The sequence below is a fragment of the Centruroides sculpturatus genome, unplaced genomic scaffold, assembly GCF_000671375.1.
Source record: "Centruroides sculpturatus isolate CEXI.00-Female unplaced genomic scaffold, Cexi_2.0 scaffold264, whole genome shotgun sequence".
NCBI lineage: Eukaryota > Metazoa > Arthropoda > Arachnida > Scorpiones > Buthidae > Centruroides > Centruroides sculpturatus.
Window position 1 is genome coordinate 206,565 of NW_019384577.1, and position 21,437 is coordinate 228,001.

Here is a 21,437-nt window from a genome sequence, read left to right on the forward strand (position 1 = left end):
CTTTATAATTTTAATTATTTAATTGCTCCTTCCTCTCTTCCTTGGCATGTTGTGAAATTTCTGATAGTTGGATAATAAACCGTTTTATTGTAATTTGTCTTTTTAAATTATTTTGAGTCGATATTAAAATTTGGAAAAGGGGATACCTAGATCGGTAAAATACGCAAATTTCTTCCTACAACTTCGGTTGTTGTTCGGGGTACAGTTAAGGTTTTAACGAAGTTCAAGTGAATACATAATTAGCAAAAAAAAGTTGAAATAAAGTGATTAATTAAACAAAAATTATTACAAATATCGTAAATAACAGTTCACAAATGCATATATAGAGAGATTTTTTGAAGGGGGAAATGGTCTTCACAATTTGAAATCGATCGAACACACCGTGCTCGAATGCTTGTGTAAACGCGTGCCATCTATCATAGGATAAATGTACTATGCCAAAAACCTTCGCGGGAGTGTATTAAACAACTTCTCAAAGTTTCACGGCAATCGGATAAACGGTGTGGTAATGCATAAAGGACACACACACATACATTCATTTTTATATATATAGATTTAGAAAACTGGATGAAAAGAATCCTTCCAGAGTGGGACTCAAACCCACAACTGCCATTTACTATATGGATGCATTGCCAGTTAGATTACTAATAAGTAGTGTTGTAACGAATAGTATATTTGGCCTCAGGCCGAATACCGAATATTCGGCAAAACTGTTCGGCTTGATTAATGCACGTACAAAAATTGGTGCGCAAACCGCATTATAGTAAAGACCCTGCTTTCTATTGGCCCACTGTCACTACGCTTCGCCAATCGCATTAATTCTTGACAGTTCAGACAAGAGCGTCATGGCAGTATGTGATAAGTGATGATATTAAATGTGGATAACAATGAAATGACCTACACATGTAAATAACGGAAGAACAGAGAAGGACTGCAANAAATCTCTTAAATTTTAATATGTAATCTTTCAAATAGATCAATGCCTCTGTGAATATATCTAAAATTATTTTAATTTTCTATGTGACTATCTTTTTTAAAAATATGGTAGACACGTGAAAATAAGTACATTTAAAAAGAAACATTCACATAATGTGAAAGTTTGTTTTATCAAAAATTAATGAAATCCCTAAATAAGTAACATAGTCAAGTGAAACTAATATAGATCAAATAAGATGCAAATACATGAATATTCCAAAGTCTGAAACACTTCTAGTACCAAGAATTTGGTAAAGGATTCTTAACTTGTAATAGCAAAAGAAAATATTATTTGATTGAATGAAGAAATAAATAACCATAGCCAAAAGTAATAGCTTTGGTAGATATTAACTCTTGCACAACATTTTTGCAGCAGCAAAAGACTTTAAGAACAAATAAATGATGTCAAGTTTGGCCTCCTTTTGGTTGTATTCAACAACAGTCAACCAATCAGCATTCAATTTACTTTAAGTAGGTGAGTCTCACCACCTTAAAGTAAAATGATTGCTGATTGACTGACTGACTGACTGACTTCATTGTTGGTGAATACAGTCATTAGTTGCCTTATTTACCTTCCCAGGGTAAATGTTTTACGGTCCAATATGATTGACATATATAACTTCTGGTCCCACTAATGTCGCCTGCAGAAAGTAAAATTCTGTCCACAACAAAATGAATGAATTCAGTATAAGAATGATATTACAACATACAATTTGTCATTATAACTTCATTTTTAACCTGAAGCCAGATGAGAGTTTTGCATTTTAGTATTAAACTGATGAAAATACATCATGAGTGAAAATACAGTATCAATTTAAATTTATCTTAAAAATCTTTTATTAAATAACTGACTAATAAATATTCAAAATTTTTAGAAGAATTTTTTGATTCAATGGATTTTTTTTCTGTTTATATATTTATTTACCAGTTATTAATTTTATAAATGTAAGAACTGCTTAGTGCCAATTGTGATAATTTGAAATCCAATTGCATAATTGAAAAAAAAAAAAAACACTTTGTATATTCCACCATAGAAAAAGTGAAAAATATATGATGTTCTGATAAGCATAACTGAAAATTTGGAATTTAGTAATGGTCTACACTATTGTGATGAAATGTCTTTAGTTAGACATGTAATAAATTTTTTATTTTTATCAAATTAACCAATAAAAAAAAGTATGAAATTACAGGTATATTTACTGATGCATTTTTACTGCTTACTAAAAAACCAGTTATCTTATAATGTAGTCTCTTCTTGCAGTGATTTTGTCCTTGTGATTAAATTAACAACTATTGCAACATTTTATCCATATACATTTTTCATGTATATAAGTATCTATGATATGGGGAGAAAAGCAAATTATTTTTGAGATAGGTATAAAGTAGTATAAGAATGGATAACTTGAACTTGGAGTATGTGCATTTCCACTCGTAACTATTTGTAATAGTTACGAGTGGAATTCAGCCAAGATGGGAGAGATAATTGAGCAGTAGAAAGAAGGAAAAAATAAGGAAAGGTAGTTTAAGAGCTGAATGGAATTTGGTGGAATGCCAAAAAAAAAATGGAATATATGTAATACCATGGTGAGAAGTATATTATGTATTATATGGAGCCAAAATACAGGGAATATCAAAAACAGATGAAAGAAAGCTGGCAGTTGAATGAATATACCGACAAAATTAAGCAGATTATTCATTAGTCATGGATAAAATAAAAAGAAAAATTAAAGAAGTGATAAACCTAAAGAAATTGATAAAATAATAACCATACCATATTAACTGCCTTTTCTTATGTGAGGATGTTGTACTGCTACATTTTACAAATTGCGAAGGATAGTCATGGACCAGAAATCACAAAAAAATGAGTGACCAAGAAAATCTGGAAAGAAGATATATGAAAAATGGTGGAGGGGAGTAATCAAATAAGAAATATATATAGGGCAGAATGGAAAAACTGTTGGAAGATAGAAGACATTAGATTTTATACACTGAACAAACACATTCATTATATATAAAGATGGGTTTTATTTCTAAATAACAAAATTTTATAATATTGCACAGTATTTCTTTTCCCACTGGTTACTTTTTTATTTCATCTGGTTGGTGAAAATTTCTGGTGAAGAACACTGAAATTATAGTGTAATAATAATTTTTATTCTTTATAATCTCAGGCAATAGATATATTCTGTATATAACAGTTATAGATGCCATCTTCCAGAAATTTTTTTAAACTTGATATTTGAACAGTGTTTTTTTCCTAGTAAGAGAATTTTTTTTGTTAAATTTTTTTAATGTTTAATAGTAACAAAAACAAGGCTTTAATTAATGGTGTAAATATACAGTTAGAAAAATTTGAGTATTTTCAAACTGCTTCTCTCAACAGAATAAAAAATAGAATCCTGTTGCTGTGAAAGCAATATGTTCAATGTAGAACTTACACCTTTTCTAACATTTTGTTAAAAATATAAAATATTTTCTCTCAATTAAGAATTGTTTCTATAGCAACATAATTGTTAACTTTTTATTAAGATTGAATTAACTTGAAAGTACTTGAATTTGAATATATATATGTGTGTATATATTCTAATAAACAGTTGGCTGAATGACTAAAGCAGTAAGACTTTAGTTTACTACAAAGCTTCTTAAACTTTTTTTTTATTCATGACCCCATTTATGATTGTGATTTTTTTTCGCGACCCCCCCCCCCCAAAAAAATAAAGTTATATACAAATTTGCAAAAACAATAATGGTGTACTACCACAGTTCACTCTTGTGTTACAATGGAACAGAGACAACTGAATACACTGAAAAGCGACAACACTACTACTAAACACTACAATCAGTGTTGCTGAATCGTCTCGCTGCACCAGAAGTGACACAAAGTGCAACTCACAAAGTGTCATTTTCAAACTGTCGCAAATTATTTTTAATATTTTGCATTAAAATCTGGCAACCCAAGATTTCGCTAAGCGACCCCAAAGTCGTCACGACCCATAGTTTAAGAAGCCCTAGTTTACTATTATGAGAAACCAGGATCAAATTCAGGCAAGTCTAAAGATCCTAGGAATATTTTAGGGTGGTAAGTGATGTCCAACGTATCCAATATGGACCATTTGGCTGATCTCATGATGGATACAATTAAAAAGGAATGTAAAGAAACAATGCTTTAATTTATAGTCAAGATGGTCAAACAGTAATTTCAGAGATACAGTATGTATTAATTTTATATGTTACTGTTTTGAAGAAAAACTTAATAGCCTAAGATTTCAAGTAAATGTGACAACAGGCTTGAATCTTATTTTGGACAGATATTTTTGAGCTCTCTGAATTTAATCCAGATTTACTAATTTATTATCAATACATGAAACATTAATATGGATTAAACCTATATATTAAACTTATTATATTTTATATTACATTATATATATGATTATAATAGATAGAGTAGCTGAACTATGGCTTGCAAGCTGCTTGCAAATCTTCTAGACCTTACTGCAGCTCACATATAATTACACAATTTTCTTTTATAAACTTGATACATACTAATTACATACATGTAATACTTTTGTAAAATAAATATTTTCTTTACTAATAATTCATGTGCAATTTATATAATTTTTAAAATTATTGTTTCCTTACGTTAGAAATGAATAATCTTACAGTATAATCAAAATGGGTTTGTAATAATAAGTGCAGAGCTGAAACGGTTGAAAGTTGAAATTTGATACACAGTTAGGGTATGTCACAAGAATGTTCACTAAGAAGGGATTTTTCGAAATTCCCCCATGGCAGAGAGGGAGAGAACTAAGGCTTATCCTAAAAAACCTAGCTTCTACTGTACTATTTTAGATGCAATTTTTTATTTTTAACTGTGTTTTAGTAGGGCATACCCTACTAAAAATTAAGAATGCACCCTAATAAAAATTTTATGGGGAGAGGTGGAGGGTTAAGGATTACCTTGAAGAACTCTGCTTCTAATGTACAATTTAAGATTCAGTTTTTTGCATTTTTGACTATGTTTTACTAGGGTATGCCATGAGAATGCACATTAAGAAGGGATTTTTGGAAATTCTACCCCACCTGAAAGGAGGAGGAGAGAGTTAGTTTTAGTCAGTATAAAGTGTAAATAATAAAGAAGGAAAGTAAATAGTGGCACATATAGTATACATTTTGGCAATTAGTAAATATTTTAATCATTTCCACTTTTCGGGTAACTCAAAAACAATATATGCAAAATAAATGAATTCATTCCAAATTCAAAAAATTTGAAATATTGAATTTGAAATATAATGTTCCACGCAAGTTTTTTTTTATAAAATCGACTTACTTAAACCACTGGAGCATTTATGTTCCAGTGGTTTAAGTAATTAAACTGGAGCATTAATGTTCTGTTATTCCGAACATTTTTGATGCCCCTTCTGGGCTCTTTTTCAGGCTTCTATGTACATTTGTTCCAAGCTGGCCATTAAATTTCGAACTTCATTTGAAACGTATTCGATTCCGGACGCCAAATGCGCATGCGTTCCAAGTTTCAATGAAAATGCACACAAGTTTCAATTTAAATCCAATAGAAAATCAAATGCTATTGTCCAGTAAGACCTGCCATACCATAGAAAGGGACATCTCCTCTTTAAAATTAATGCAGGTGGTCCTGCATTCTGCCTTAAATAGTTGCATTGCCTCCGACCATTTGAGGTATTCTGGATGCAGGGTGGTGAGGATGATACAAGCTTCGTTAAAGTCCGCTGTGATATCCGGGTCCGTCGCACAAGTCAAAAGGGCAGTTGCACATTTATTATGTAGTATGTCGGACTTATGCTCCTTTAATCTTACCCCCAAAAAACGTTTGGTGGAACCAACATATATCATTTCTTTATTCCGTCTGCCATCTCTTATAGGAACATTATAAATGCCCAGTAATCTGTCAGGATTAGATTGGTCTTTTTCATTACATAGCATGTTGAAAATGGACGGGCATTTCCTGTACACTATATTGATCCTATGTTTCTTTGCAATTGCAGTGTATAATGATTTTAATGTGAGTTATAATTGAGGGGATCCTCTTTCTATCCTCTTCCCTTTCATTTTTCAGTATTTCCGTCAGACTAATCTCTGCTACTTGTTATGTTTGTAGTGTTCACATAATCTACGTATAAGGTTGGTGTATCCATGATCAATGGCTATCTCTTCTATATTCCTTATTTCTTGTGCTAGTGGCCTGTATGATGGAAGAATGCGTGAATGCTCTCCGAATCAATGCCCTAAATGCTTTTTTTTTTTATATGAAAAAGGATCAGGTCATTGATTCAGGTTCAGGGCCAGGCTGTTATGACATGGCAATATCAATGTGACATCTTAAAGGAGCCAGTGGACAGGAAATGTCACCTATGTGTGACTAAAGACGAGACCACACAGCATATTATATTAGGATGTAAAAAACTGGCCGGGACTTGTTATGTAAGATGTCATTATAACCTTGTCCAGTACGTCTACTAATGCCTGGCCCGAAAACATAAAATAGAAGTTGCTGACCAATAGTGGATGGAAATATTACTCCAGCCACAAGTTAAGGAAAATACTTTGGCCAAGATACTATGGGAAATGCCTGTCCAAACTGATGTCACTGTATCTCACAATAGACTGGATTTAATTTATGTTGATAAAAATCATAATAAAACATTTTTATTAGATATAACTGTACCATCAGATTATAACATTGGTGCTAAAGAAATTGAAAAATTGAGTAAATATCATTTTCTGAAATTGGAAGTTAACCACCTGTGGAATACACAGACAACTGTTGTTCCAATAGTAATAGGAGCAACAGGAATAGTAGCGAAAAACATAAAGAAATACATAAATCAATTAGAATCCGACATTGATATTAGTATCCTTCAGAAACAGGCAGCTATACACACATCGTTTATACTCAATAAAGTGCTTGGAGATGCTATCTTTGAGGTCTATACAGCAATTTCAAGGCATACAGCAATCTTCAAATCCACAGCAATCATCAGATATACATCATTCATTAGTTAATCCGGATTTATCTAATACGACTTTTGAGACTAGTACACAAAGCTCATCTGGAAACTTGTTGAGAAGAGGAAAAGGGAGGAGAAGAGGAACTATTTGCATGAAAAGTGCAACTAATACAGTAAAGGGGGAAATAGGTACCTTCTTTCCCATGGGTTACGGAATGAGGTATTCTTTATTCCGATGTAATTCGTGAATATTTTATTGCAATAATAATAAATAATAATTACTCTCCAATGGTTATCACCTGGTCGTGGTGGGAGAGCCCAGTAATTTTGCTGATCCATAGGACAATGCAGGCTGGAGCACAAGCTTCTGGTAGGGACACCCATGCCAGTAAGGTCTATGGGGAGAAATGAAGCTAAGAGTGACCACATCCACATGCAGAAAATGTCATATCATGCCAGAAACTATACAACACATTACTTCTGGGTGCAAGCTCTTGGCACAGACAGATTACTTACACAGACATAATCAAGTAGCAAATGTAATACACAAGAGCTTGCAAAGAAACACAACTTGGTAGACATTCACGAACCATACTACAAATACATTCCACAGACAGTATTGGAAAACAACATGCACAAACTGTACTACGACAGAGCCATAATCACAGATAAAACAATTTATCACAACAGACCAGACATCACACTCGTTGACAAACACGATAAAATCACATACATTATAGACATAGCCATTCCAAACACTCACAATGCACAAAACACATGTACTGAAAAAATTAGCAAGTACACAGAACTCGCCCAGGAAATAAGGCGTCTGTGGAGGATGGATAGGGTGCTTATTGTACCTGTCGTTCTCTCCTATACAGGTGTGATACCACACACACTACACAAAAGCTTGAGAACATTACAATTGAATAGAAACACATACATCACACTACAGAAGGCCACTATATTGAATACATGTCATATTGTTAGGAAATTCCTGAATACAGACACTGACACACTTATTTAATTTTAGTTTTTGGTTGTTATGCCTTGACTGTTGTCTGGCATAGTACACAGCCACTGGTATCAACTGAGTATAACTCACTAAATACTGTATAATAATAACGTTAAGCATAGAGCCCAAATTGTTAGGAGTTGAAAAATGAAATTTAGTACACAGGGTGCGTGATGAGAATGTACACAAAGAAGGTACTTTTCAAAATTTCTCCCGCAGAGGAGAGGGAGAGGTTTAGGGATTACCCTAAATTCAGATTTTATTGTACTCTTTTAAATGCAGTTTTTGCGGAAAATCTAACATGTTTTTAGACCCATCTAAAAATAAAAATTTTCTAATTAGTCTCTGAAGAGGGTGAACCTAATTCTTGCACCAGGTAAAAACAGATAAGATTGGCTATAATCTAATAATGTTAATTTTTGCTATTGCTATTTTTTGCTTGAACAATGCCAGGCTCATCTGCTAGTACTTCATACTTTTGTGCTAGAATGTAATTAAAGTTGTTATGTTTGCTGGGTATAATTAGTACATATATAGACTACAGTGTATTTAACAATCCTGACAATGCAACTACATTTTCATAACAAATAAAAACATTCGACTGGTAAAACTGTGCATTATATAAAGCAGTTATTTTATCACACTTTTGCTGTATATACACTGGTCCTCCCAATTCTGTAAGTAATTGGGATTGAGTAAACCTTCATGAACATTGAATTCTTGAACTTTTATTTGAATTCTAGAGTTTCATTTTCAATGTTAAATTTAAATTCATTTCAAGGCTGTATATTATTGCTATTTTAAAAAATTATCAGAATAAAAAAAAAGAAAAGATTTTATTAAAAAAATATACTGTGCAATGGTTTGTAGAACTGCAAAAGTAATTTGATTTTAGCCAAAAGAAGAAAAAAAATAGCAATTTATGAAAGACACTATACAAACGAGTGTATGTACTAATCTTTTAGCATTGTACTGTACTTGATCAAACATCCAATTTGCACAGGCACAATTCCAGTTGGTGTCTGTCTGCAATATTATTATTATTAATGAAGACATTCCAAAAATGTTTAATAATTGCATTAGCCATTTTAATTTCTAACTGTTAGAAATTAAAGTGGTTAATGCAATTATTTAGGTTTTTTGAAATGTATTTAGTATTCAGCACTGCATTTTTTTTTATTAGTTTAATATTAATTTCATTACAATAATATTAAATTTTATTATTATAAATGATTATGACAATTTAACTTTTTTTATTTTTGATATTTTTAGGAAGTAGGCAACATGATATTTAGGATGAAAGTAGATAAATCTGAGTTTATTCATTGACAGTAGGTAAGTAAAATAATCACTTATGTTTTAAATTTTAAGGTATTTGAGTAGAATTTGAATTCAAACATAATGTCAATTGCTAAATTCTTAAAAATTATTCTTTGGTTTTAATGTTTTAATGTTATGTAAATTTTGTGTTAAAAACAGTAATAATGTGAAATTCATAACATTCTTATTAAAGTTTTTCAAAAATGATTTGTTAAGATATCAGTTTTTAGTTGTTGTCTGTTCATAGTCTTAAAGATGTAGTTTTTAAATTTGTAAAATTTATTATTGAAATTTCATATAAATGACACACAGACAGATATATATATTTTTTTGCATAGAATTTATTTTGATACAAAATATGCCAATATATGGATTGAAATGAGAATAAATATAATAACTCCACAAAAAATTTTTGCACCAAGTCACTCTCCAAATGAAACACACAAACTGGCCTAGTTCTCTATCATGCTATAAATATCCTTTTTCATGGGCTGGTGCATAATTTCACACATAAAGTACTGAAAATTTTAATCACAAAAATATCTGTTTATATCTTTCTAGCTTTAATGGTATATACCCTTTCTGGGATTGCTAGAACAGAAATAAAACATTTGCATAACTTGCCCTATCATATATCCCAACATCTGGATCAGGCATCGAAAGCATGCCACTGGTATGCAGTTACCATCTCAAATATTAAAGCCTTGTGTTGTATTACACTGAATTGTGGATTACAGTACTTAAAACCTTAGTCATTCTCAGAACAGCAATACAATTTTCACAATTCGGGAATTAAAAACTAGAAATTGTTCACTACCTTTTTTTTAACTTTTTGAATTGTGGATGTAATAGTAATGGGGGGGAGAAAACAGAATACTGAGAGGGAAAACCCTAAATTGAAAATACATATTCTTTTCAAATGACAAGTTTTTCATGATTTCATTTTTGTTTTGTTTATCAAATAGTAATAACAACATTAAATTAACTTTTTGCCAAAATAGTTATGATGTAATGTACTCATTGTTTATAGAATTAAAAAACTTTTTATTCAAAATTGCAAATATTTACGATAGCTTACAACTATCCTTGTCAGGGTGATTAAATTGGAATCAAATCAAACAAGATTTTTCATACTAGAACAATAATAGTAATGAATAAAAAGAAAATTTTAAGAAATGAGACTTTGCAGTTGGAAATGGAGATGATGATGAATCCATGGACAAAGTCAATAAATATTTTTTGGATTTTAACACACCAAGCTCACAAATAGAACAGAGACTAACAAAGGAAATTAACATCAGATTAAATTCAATATTTGCAATGCAAAACACACATTTAAAGTAATAAATGTGTTATTCCAGTATTCACATTCATTTAGTTGTATGTTGACACACACAATTGTGCAGGCATACATACAATCAAATAAGTGTGGACACACCATCATGCATACCTGCAGACATTCACAATTAGAACAAGAAAAGAAGTTGAAGAACAACTAAACAAGAAGTTAGATAACTAAAAGAACTTTACAAGAATAACCAGTGTGGTAGTGCTGCTGAGCTATTACAGAAGTGTGGAAAAATGTATGAAAGAACTATATGCAGATGTCTTCACACAATGGGATGTGTGCCCAGTAAAGCTAAAATAACTTTAAACCAGTTATTGTGCTATCCAGGAAATGACTAAAGTAGGCAAAAGACATAAACTGGAGTCTGTGTGACAAAACATGTTAGTCTCAGATGAAAGCTGAATAAGTATTGGATTTGGTTGTGGTATCAATCAGATGAAAACCAGATGAAAAATTGAAAAAAACAATGACCTGAAGTCTTCAGTTAAATTTTTTATAGGAGTGATATGGAGCTTCAAGAGAAATTTTAGATTAGGTAGCATATGTATTTTGAAAGTACGAAGTCAGACATTTATGTTGATGTTCTTAAGCATAAGTTATTGCCAATTACTGGACCTTTGAAGATGATTACTATTTTCCTGCAGGAAAATGCAACCTGCCACAAATTGAAAACATCAATGAAATGGTTGAAATGGTTAAAAAATCATAACATTCCTCCCTTCTGAATGCCCTGATATGAATCCTATTGAGTAATTGTGGAAAATTCTGAAAGAAAAATAAAGAAGCCAAAGACATTGACTGAGCTGAAGGAAGCCATCAAGTCAAATTGGAATGAAATTTCTGCTTGTTTAAAACTTGAAAACATGCAACAATGCCAAAGAGGTCCAATGATGTATTAATTTTTAAATTTTATTTTGTCAAAGTTAACTAGTCTAATATTTATGCCAAAAAATTGACTGGTCTAACACTTTGATCACTTCATGCTTTTGTAGAAATATTGATGTAAAGTACTAAGTTATTTTTATGCCTTTTACAACCATTAGCGACACGAATTTGTGCCAAAAATAGCCGTTACCTAACGGGTACTTTATGCGGATTCACATTAATGTGCCAGGCCTGGACTTTAAGCGTGCATCGAAAGAAATAATGACAGTTAGTCAAAACCAATCAAATATTTAATAATTCTAATAATGATTATGTACAAAAATTTAGTAACAATCAACAACAAATTTATTCAAAGAAAAAATAAGAATCAACCCGACAAAACTCAAATCAATCTACAGTGGTGCCTTGTATAACATACTTAATCTGTTCCAGGTGCACGTCCGTTAAGTGAAAAGTCCGTTATACAAAACGCAATTTCCCATAGAAATACGTGTTAAAACATATAATTTGTTCCGCAGCATAAAATAACCATACTGTACCATAAAAAGATGAAAATGGAGCAGTCATGAATTACGCCGGGTAGTCAGATGTTGTGAGGAGGAGGTGGAGGAACACTTTCTTTACACATTCATACAGATAGCCTTTTTACACATTGCAGCAGGTCTCTTTTTATTCTTTTTAATCGGAATCAGATTCAGGAGAGGCTACCGGAGCTTGCAGGGCCATCTCCTCTTGTTCCATTCTTTGTTTTTTGGCAGCTTGCTTCTTGAAAAACATGTCCAAGGTGGTCTGTTTTTCTTTCTTCTTCAACACCTGTCGGATATGACTGGCAAGGGTGTCATTGTAGAGATCATTGATCCTGTTGGCCTCAGCTCTGTTTGGATAGTGAGTGTTGGTAAACTTCTGAACCTCTCCCCATTTGACAAGGAAGTTTTTGTCAACTTTCACTCCTTCTGATGATTTCTTCTTTGTTTCAATTGAAATTACCTTTCTGGTTTTCTAGAAGCCATGATTTGCACAACACTTGAATAAATGTAAATACCCTGCACTGAGGTGATATATGTAATAAACAAGGGAGCAAGCTGAATCCTAATGGGAGCTCTGTACTTCAGATATACTAATAATAAATTCTAATAATACTAATCTATATATTAATATATAAAAATGAATGTATGTGTGTGTGTCCTTTATGCATTACCACACCGTTTATCCGATTGTCGTGAAACTTTGAGAAGTTGTTTAATATACTCCTGTGAAGGTGTAGTACGATTGCCATGAAGCTTTGGGAAGTTTTTTAATACACTCCCGCAAAGATTTTTGGCATTTATCCTACGATAGATGGCACGCGTTTACACGAGCATTCGAGCACTGTGTGTTTGATCGATTTCAAATTGTGAAGACCATTTCCCCCCTTCAAAAAATATCCCTATATATGCATTTGTGAACTGTTATTTACGATATTTGTAATAATTTTTGTTTAATTAATCACTTTATTTCAACTTTTTTTTTCTTTTGCTAATTAGGTATTCGCTTGAACTTTGTTAAAATCTTAACTGTATCCCGAACAACAACCGAAGTTGTAGGAGGAAATTCGCCTATTTTACCTATCTAGGGATCCCCCTTTTACAAATTTTAATATCAACTCAAAATAATTTAAAAAGACAAATTACAATAAAACGGTTTATTATCCAACTATCAGAAATTTCACAACATGCCAAGGAAGAGAGGAAGGAGCAATTAAATAATTAAAATTATAAAGGATTAAAAAATATATATATAAAAATGGGGAATATCGCACTTCTGACAATCGCTGCAAGTATGTGGGCTAAATTTGGAGAATCCGTGCTTCTCGCATGGACAACTGTATGTGGCCGGCTCACGTGTCAGAAAACCTTCTGATTTATTCGCGTACTCACCAGACGGAAAAACAAAAAATATCGTGTATCCACGAACACTCCAATAAATAAATAGAATTGAAACGACACTTTGAAATGTTTTCCTGATGAAAATGAATAATAATAATAAGTTTCAATATTAATGATAAAATGTAAATTGAATTTTATTAGAACGAGTTTGCTTGAATTTTCTTTTTTCTGAGATTGCAGCAATGCACGACGAGTAAGCTAGTATATTATAAAAATAGCAGATTGTCATTGGCAATGGCAAAAGAGTGGAAACATCATTCACACTTGTTTGCAGAAAGTTTGCTGTTTGCCTCACATAACTGCTGAATGGAAAGTCCGTTGTTCGCAGCCAGTCTGTTGCTCGAGTCACGTAACGGCCAAACAGAAAGTTTGTTGTTTGCAGCGTCCATTATTCAAGGCATATGTTATACGAGGCACCACTGTATTTGCTTATTTGCTAACTTAAATCTATTCCCCTTTGGAACTCGACAAAAATTTCAAAGACTTAACTTATGTACAACAATTCTTATGAACTAAGGTCCTAATCATCACGTCAATATACTAGGAACCTTTTTCCTCAACTCTCAAGACTAATCTTCGATCCACAAATGAAATAACTTCAAATCGCCTTGGAACTGCTTTATTGCTATTGGAACCTCTTGTCGTTTGCTGCTACAAAGCTCACCTTGGTCATCTTCACTAGATTCACAAGATCTTCACCTTGGTCATCTCATAGTATAAAGTCCGAACCGGACTTTATACTATGAGGTTACGTCACAATTCTGATCGAGATCATTTACATACTTATTGCTAACAGTTAACTTTTCCTTTCTGCCTGGCAGCCTATTTCCCGACAATTCTCACTAACCTTTTACATTATCATTTTTTACAATTTTTCAGGATGTTTTATTCTTTAAGGTTTAGCAAGTTCCTATGTTGTGCTTGTGTGGTCTCCCCCCTCTTTCTCAGTGTGGACTTACTTTTTTCCGCTCGGGAGCGCACATGTGTGAGAGTTTTTTCTATGGCACTTTTTTTTTTATCGTCGAGGAGTTGGTTCACTTTCTTCTATTTTTAAATTTCTAAGGTGAGTGGTGAGGAAACCTTTGTCTTAAGAAAACATAAGCCCCAAACAAAAATAGAATAAAAAGCAAAATAAAAAATAATAACACTTGGACTTGGTTCTTTACATTGATATTTATTTTATTATACTTTTGTTCACTTTGGATGTTCTTATGAACTAGGACTTGTTATAGTGAGGGAAGAGAGAAACATAATTATCAATTAAAGTATATTTATTGTAACGTAATCTTGTCATTACTGGTCTTCATATCATGATGATAAATTTTGCCACATTATGCTTCTGAATCGTCTCTTACACTTTTTGGTAGTGATATAGTAGGTAAATGAATTCTTTCCCATTGGAATATTTTCATGTACCACAAATCCACTTTGTCTTCTCAGATCTTCATCAGTATAACCCTAATTTTCTGAGCCATGATTAGCTGATGTTTCACATTATCTAAGGTGAACCTACAAGTGAATACAGGTAGGCCTCCTGCAATGTAGTACTACCTTTACAATGCGTTTTTGCTCTAACGCGGTTGGAAAGATGCAGAAATTTTTTTACAACGTGGTACTTTTACAATGCGGTTTACGGTATTTAGAAACGAATTAGCTTTCATATAACAGAAAAATCGCAATGGATCACATGATATGAGCCGCAGTTCGGCGTACAGAGCTAAATGTCCTTGAAAACAGCTGTTTGTCGACGATGACGTGTTGTTCTCATGAAAGTTTCAGGGGAAAACCGATTTCTAGACAGATGTGCATCAGTTACCGTAAACACTTAAATATATCACTAAATTTTTGATCATTTATACTCTTTCAATAGGTGGGGACTACAAAAATGATCCAAAATACAGTATAAACTTCTATTGGGTGTATATTTTTAATAACATAGTGAAGGGAAGTTGTTTTTTTTTTTGTCCACAAAACTGATTGAAAAAGTTTTAGCCATAACAATGTCGAATGAAAAGAAAGGACCGTTGTTAAAAAGGAAATTTATATCTCTTCAAACAAAGATAGAAATTTTGGATCAAATTAAAATTCAAGAGCAGATAGCTGATATTGGTAGGCATTTTAATTTAAATGAGTCAACTATTTGGTCGCATCCAGATCATCTATTTTTGTGAAAAATGTTGCTCATCCGAGAGCACCTATAATGGAAAAAATGGAACAAGCGCCAATATTATGGGTAGAAGATATGAACTAGAAACGGTTGCCATTAAATAAAAGTGTAATTAAACACAAAGCCTTAAAAATATTTGATTATTTAAAACAAATGGGACAGTCTTCAGCTGATGAAACCAGTGTTAAATTCGTGGCTAGCAATGGCTGGTTTGAAAATTTCAAAAAATGCCATTCCTTGTACAGCATTCACATACAAGGGGAAAAGGCCTCTGTGGATGAGGATGCAGCAAAAAAATATTCAGCAGAACTAGCAGATATTATTCAAACAAAGGGTTATTTGGCTGACCAAGTGTTTAATGCTGATGAAACAGGATTATCATGGAAAAAAAATGCCTAACAGGACCTATATCTCAAAAAATGAAAAAAACCGCTTTTGGCTTTAAAGTTTCCAAAGATCGCATAACTCTACTTCTATGTAGTAATGCGTCTGGTGATTTTATTACCAAGCCAATGCTTATTCATCGAGCACTAAATCCACGCTCGATGAAACAGTGCAACAAAAATGACCTTCCCGTGTATTGGAGAGCCAACAAAAAGGATTGCCATTTATTTAAGGATTGGTTCCATAACTGTTTTGTTCCAGATGTAGAAAATTATTTAAAAAAGAAGAACTTAGCATTCAAAGTCTTACTTATCTTAGATAATGTGCCCTCACATCCAATTGATTTAAATCATCCCAATGTTGAGATTGCGTTTTTACCACGCAACACCATTTCATTATTGCAACCCTTGGATCAAGGAATCATAGTGACTTTTAAATCATACTATATCCGTAAATCATTTGAACTAATTTTGGAGAAAATAGATTTTACAGATATTACAGTCAGTGAAGAAGTTTGGAAACAATTTTCAATTTTAAATTGTGTAGAAATTATTGGCTCGTCCCTAAAAGAAATGCGCCAATTCACTCTAAATGCTTCCAGGAAAGCTTTATTATCGGAAATGGTCAGTCAGAAAAATGTTGTTGAGCCAATTCAGCATGAATATGATAACATAGTAAGCCTTGCACACGCAATAGGAGGTTATGGATTCACTGAAATAACTGTTGATGATATTCTAGAATTAATTACGGAAAATGAAATAAACGAAGCAGATTTGGTAACAGTTATATCCGAAACATTACCGATTGAAGATAATTCTGAAGATATTTTCAATGAAGAAACCAAAAACTTCACTCTGAAAGGTATAGAAAAATGTTTGGACATGGCGAAACAGATGGAATCTTACTTTTTAGATAATGATCCTCTGCTGGAGAGATCGGAAATATTTAATAGAAATATTCAAAATTGCTTATCTGCCTATCAAGAAATTTATAAAGATTTGCAAAGCAAGAGCAAACAATCTCTAATGACAGATTTTTTAAAACCTAAACCTACCAGAATTGCAGTGGAACTTGTCGATGAAACAAGCTCAGATCTTGAAATAAGGCCAGTCAAACGTTCTTGAACAACTATAATAGGTGATGATGAGGACTAAATTTGTGAGCATAACATTGTTTCTTTTTGATTTTGACTTAAAATTGTAATCTTTTTAGTTTTTATATGATGTTTAATTTTATTTAAGTTTTTTATGAAACGTTTTTATGTACATAAATTTAGAAAATGATGAAAATGTTACATGATAAAAGCCAGTTTTTCTCTTTTTAAAACTGAATTCCAGTTTTTGTATTAAGTTGGTGTCTCCCATAATGCGATCTCCCACAACGCGGTATTTTCAAGGAACTTATCTACCGCATTGTAGGAGGCCTACCTGTACACTATTTTCTTTAAAAAAATTCTTTAGAATTAAGTTTAAAACAATAATATGTACTACAAAGTTATTTGTTTCTGTTGTCTTTTATCATTTAACTTCAATGTGAGATAAACTGTTTATATTAAAATGTAACCACAATAATACAAATGTTTTTGTATTATAATACAGCTAATATACCGAATTCTCATTAGTTTGTAATTCAAGGGACAAAAAAATCATGACTTTGAATTATCCAAGATTTACATATATCTACAATATTCCAAATGCCATGTAACTGATGTAATTTATTAAGTAAACGGAATACGGCTACATATACAGAATGCTATTTTCGCTAATTAGTAATTAATAATAATATAAATGTGAATGTAAACAGCATATGTCCGATGATGATCTCACAGGTTGCCAGGTATGCTTTATAAAAAGTAAAGTCAAATTCCTTGAAATGTAGCCCAAATTATTTTAAAAGTTGTCCAAAAAATAGTAAGTTGCCCAAATATAGTAGTCTAGATCTGTACAAATATCTCAATTTGCTACTCATATCTCAATCTTGCAATCTTGAAAACTAGCAATATTTTATAAATGAAAAAATGGATAGTCTGTGGGTAAGGTGACACTTGTAAAAGCAAAGTCATATTGACCAGATTAGAGTTGTTGTTGGTCTGTTGTTCTCACAGCATGGAGGTACTTTGATCTAAATGAACAAGTTTGCACATGCATATGACAGTTTCGACAGAATTTTTACTTTGAATTTCAAAGTATCTGTATTTTAATCTGACTTCCTTAACATGTAAATCTCAAATCTCAGACAAAAATACAGTTACAAACTAATGAGATTTCGAACCATCCAGGTTCGAATTAATGAGGATTTTCTGTATGTACTATTGCACATATAAGAAATGAATATAAAAATGTTCTTATATATGATTAAATTTACTAAGATATAAAAAGGTGTCTTATGTGAAACCAGATAAATCTTTTGTATTTATAATTTTTATTTCAAAAGCTATGTCGTCACAGTTTTTGTTATCTGAGATAGCATTGGTCCACGTTACCTTGGATAGTTGGGTTCTATTATAACTAGAGGATTTGATCTCGGGATCTCGAAAATCGGGATCCCAGGATCCCAACTACTTTTCAGTCCCAAAATTTTCGGGATTAAGTTTTCCTAATCCCGAGATTTTCGGGATTGACATCATTTTAAAAAAGTTGCAAAATAGACTGCATGAAGCGAAACGTTCAGTGCCAGTGCTTTTACAGAATTGCTTGCCTATCATTTTAATATAAAATATGAGAAATTTTATTCCAAGCAAGCAGCAGAAATTAACCTAGCGGGCTTGCGATGCTTGCTTGGAATAAAACTTCTTGTATTTTGAACTAAAATGATAGGCAAGCAGTTCTCACTGGGTTACTTGGTAATATACTTCATTTTTGTATTTTTGAATTTTCGCGGGCGCCAATCGATTTTCTGGCGCAGTCGAGAGCACTACTCAGTGCGTTTTACCTGTCAATGTGTCAGCCATCTTGTTTTGCCAGTGTGGTTAATATAGACCCGACGCCTCTCGCTTAGGGGGGTCGACCTTAGGTGAAAAGGTTACGACCCCCGCCTTGCCCGTGATCTGTCAGGATGATGCGAGAAAGTCTTTTTACGTTTGGGAGTAGTGGTTTGCTGGATGCTGAGAGACTCACACAGAGACCGAATTTACAAAATTAACGTGTTTATTTTTAGAAAGGCATGCTTACAATGATCGAAACAATCGGGATTGTAGCCTTTACTCCTACAATCCCGATCTGTGTCGACCGGACTGTTTTCTTCCAACCTCCCCGTGTCCTCGAAGCTATAACTAGAACGGGCTTATAAGTATTTACTAACGATTCCTCCAACTTCCATCAAACCTAAACGCGTTTTCTCAGCAGCTGCATATATGTGCAACAAATTGAGAAGCAGACTTGGTGATGAGACACAGGATGCGTTGTTATTTCTCAGATCATATTTTCGCAATTCAAATTAGAATGTTCCTATTAGATTAGTTTTCTTTATATTTAAGAAAAATGTGACTGATTAATATTATTTTTAAATACTTTTTGCTAAGAAACTTACTTTACTACCTACTTACTAGGTTGTTATATGAAAGTAGTCTATTTAGTCGATGTTAAGAGAGATTTTTGTTAATTTTCAACGTTTATTTGCATAGTTTGTTACATAAAGGTTTTTTCAATTTATGTGAGTTTAAAGAGATCTCAGTGATGCTTAAAAAAGAATAAATTTAACATGAAGACTGAGTGATTTTAAGTCTGGTTAGTCTGACTCTGAGTCTGATTAGTTAGAGTGATTAAATTAGCTAGGTGTATACTGTAAAATATGTTGATTTTTGTCTAAATTTTGATTTGTTGATTTCTGTAAGATTTTCTTATTTTTTATTAACCCTCAATACCGAAATGATCCCGGGATTGACTAAGTATAATCCCGAAATCCCGGGATTAGAAATAAGGACCGGGATCGAATTCCCTAATTATAACTATTTTTTCAAAATTTACTTTGTAATACTATTGCTTTTTTGAAAACAAAAAAAAAAACAATGAACTCATTAGTTCGAAAATTATCATGTCAGTGTCTTAACTTTCAGCATTTTGAAATGATGTAATTATGCAGATAGGGAATAATTAATTTATTGGCTTTTAAGGTATGAATTCAAATAGGAATGTTTTTAATAATAATAAAAGGTGCAGATTGAGCATACAGAAATGGATAGGTGAGAAGTAAATTAATGTATGTATATAAAGGAGGTGAAAAATGCATTTTTGAACAGTTCAATTTATTTTCTTGTTTTAATTTTGACTAAATTTTTGTTTGGAAACATTGCTTAATACTTAGGTTACAGTGGCTAGAATAATATAGTGTGTGAATTGCACTTTGGGTGGTGTGTATCACCTGGATGCTTTCCATTAGGAATGCTGCATTCAGAAACAATGCTAAGTAGGCTGTGAAAACTTTAGTTAGATGAATTATCATCATCAAGAATTATTATTTAACATTAAACACCAATTCATAATTACATTAACTAGAAATATTAATAATAACAATAATAATGTTAAACTGAGAAAATTGAGTCCAAAGACATGTATTTATAGAGTAATGAATCCAGTCAAAAACAATTATAAACAAACATATTTATGTTTTAAATAAATATCTTTATTTATGCTAGCCAATATATATCAAATTTTCCTATAAGTAAAAATAAAACATACAAATAAAAAAAATATATAAGAAATTACATAAATGAATTAACATTCAATTACTATAATGTAATTACAATTTTGAATCTTTTACATCAAATAACTTCATTATAGTAGAATTCAATGAAAAAATCAAATTGGACCAAAAATGCAACATTGAAAATGTTTTAAAAAATATGAAGAAATGTATATAAATTCTTGGTATTATGAACATAGATGCCTTAACTGACTGGCCAACGTAAACATTGATTATTAATGTTTGAATACAGTAGACTCCCCCTATAAAACGGGTTCCTATAATTACGATTCCTATAAGACAGCGAAAAAATTGTGACGGTATCTGTAAAAAACGGTAAAAAAACTCCTATAATTACGTGAAACGTCATTGGGCAGCCAAACTACTTTCCGCGCTGTCAAGCGCCACGCTACGGAGAGGTTACTATCGTCTGTACAGTATTATATATAAATTATATATAAATTAGGTACTGTACATATAATTATATATTAATTATATATAAATTAGGTACTGTATATATAATTATATATTAACTTAATTTATTGTAACTTTATTATAATTAAATATATATTTTTCGCCGTCTAGCGTCACGCTACGGCGAGTTAGGCGACCTATCGTCTGTTTAGTACTGTAATTTTATACATTTCTTGTGAAAGAAACATTTCTTATTTAACGGCCATAAAAATTATTTATATTAATGATGTCTCCAAAGGTCAACGAAGTTTTCGCAGAAAAATAATATCAGAAATCGCGG

At 32.0% G+C, this 21,437-nt stretch overlaps 1 protein-coding gene and 1 pseudogene across 1 annotated transcript in view; both read left to right on the forward strand.

The window, feature by feature from the left end:
* Positions 1–21,437, forward strand: part of LOC111624374 (plasma membrane calcium-transporting ATPase 1-like) — a 202,995-nt gene that overhangs the window by 80,221 nt on the left and 101,337 nt on the right. Inside the window, exon 2 of the mRNA XM_023367197.1 lies at positions 9,247–9,309. The gene's annotated coding sequence lies outside the window, so the exon portion shown is untranslated. The remainder of the gene's footprint in view (positions 1–9,246; positions 9,310–21,437) is intronic.
* LOC111624373 lies at positions 15,493–18,650 on the forward strand (annotated as a pseudogene).